Consider the following 1,973-nt stretch of genomic DNA (forward strand, 5'->3'; position numbering starts at 1 on the left):
TATCTGAGTTGTTGTAGTCCAAAACAACAGTAAAGACAAACTTTGTTACAGAAATATATGTCCACATGTAAGATTAGCAAAGTATAGGGTGCATGTTGGAAGAGAAGGCATTTGTACTGGGGATTTTAGAAAGTCCTTAAAACAATAGCCAGGTATGCAGCTTCCTCTTTCATAACTCCCAGCTCTAACTTTGTCTGGGTTTAACAAGAATGACTTCATCTTGGAATCAGGAAGTTTCACAAGCCCTTACTTGCAGTGTGACTGCATTTGGAATAGGCATTTCACAGAAATGATTAAGATTAAATGAGGTCCTAAGGGTTGGGATCTAATCTTCTGTATATAAAGATAATGAAAAATGAATCTTAATGAAGAATGGGGTAGGAGAGGGAGGTGGGATGGTTTGGGGGTGGGAAGGTGGGTATGGAGGGAAGAACTGCTATATTCCAAAAGTTGTACCTATAAAATTTATATTTACTAAATAAAAATTTCAAAAAAAAAAGTGGAACCTGGTTTATACGGGATGTAGTTTTTATGTGCAGGTGGTGGCTTAATCCACTGTGCCAAAACACCAGCCCCATGGCTAGGTTCTGCCTTGCATTTTCTAATCGCAACCCCTAAGTGCCTCCGGCATCCCACAGCCTGCCCTGATGTGTTGCTTCTCTGTCTACTGGCCCGAATCATCACCCCATTTTTAACCAACCAGCACCATCAACCATCTCACCTACTCAACTCCAAGAAGGCTGAAGAGAAAAACCAGTAAACTGTTTAAGGGTTGAGAGCCTGCATCTTAGGACAGTAGAATCTCCTTAGCGTTGATGCTGGGAATACAGAGTGTGAATTCTGCCCTTGGTTTCTCCTACTGAGAGCTCGGAATGCAGCAAGGTGGTGGCTGTTGGACTCGGAACTAATCCCCAAAGCCTGGACACCAGCACCTGCCTCCAGCATCCAGGGGCCTCACCTCTTCCCAGATCTCTGCAACAAGAAGCGCCAGCGGTGAGAGATACACCTCCAAGTGGAATTTCCCATCCTATCGGAGCAACCAGACTTTAACAGTTTGGAACTCACTATGTGGCGAATGTCTCTCATCGGTCAAGTTTCTTCTTTCTTCTCCCTCTCTCGAAGCCAGGTGAACCTAAGGAAAATTCTCTGAGCATGGCCATAAACCGGAAGGATTCGTGAAATCCAACTTTGCTCATCTCATTTCCCCCACATACGCAACACATTCCCCATCCTGTCAGAAAACTCAAGGGGAGCTGAAATACTAAAATTGAGGAGACTTTCAGAGTGAGTCTTCAAAAGTTTCTGTCAGCACGCCACCGTCGCTCTAAAATAAATGCTCAGACCTTGGAGAAAGTGATGTTGGGATTCATCTGGGACGCCTTGGTGACTTTCCACGATAACCCCTACAGTTTTGTTCAGGAAACAGGAGAAAGAGGCCCAGCAAAGTAAGGTCTGAGCCCGTAAAACGTTGAGTTCGCAAGGTCGCCGGAGGCCAAGTGAGGCGCAGCGCGCTCGCACGCAGGCGCGCGCGCGACGGCGCCAGGCGCGGCGCGGTTTAGGCAGCGGCCGCACCGGAGCGAAGCGACCGCCAGAGGGTACTCAAGGATCGAGGTGAGGTGGACTTCCGGTCTCCTCCGGCTGCCCCCGCGCGAAACCCGAGACCCGCGCCCGAGCGAACCCGAACGCCTGTGTAGCTGCGACTCCAGCAGCAAGGTCGAGTCGTGCCGGCCTACAAGCTGTTTCAGGCACAAATCCAAGGCTGCAAATGCCTCGCGGCCAGGCCTCACGCCCGTGCCCTGCGCGCCAGGGGCAATGACCCGGGACGGGGAGGTGCGCGCGGCCGGCGGCCATAGGCCGAGGCGCGGGGCGGCACCAGCGTGTGCCCGTGCGGCGCCGACTTAAGAGACCGCGCAGGATTCCGCGGGCGGACTTTGAGCTCCTGCCGCCGGCCCCGGGCCAGGTCAGCCGCGGAG

Source organism: Lepus europaeus, chromosome 16 (assembly GCF_033115175.1).
Source record: "Lepus europaeus isolate LE1 chromosome 16, mLepTim1.pri, whole genome shotgun sequence".
NCBI classification, from domain to species: Eukaryota; Metazoa; Chordata; class Mammalia; order Lagomorpha; family Leporidae; genus Lepus; species Lepus europaeus.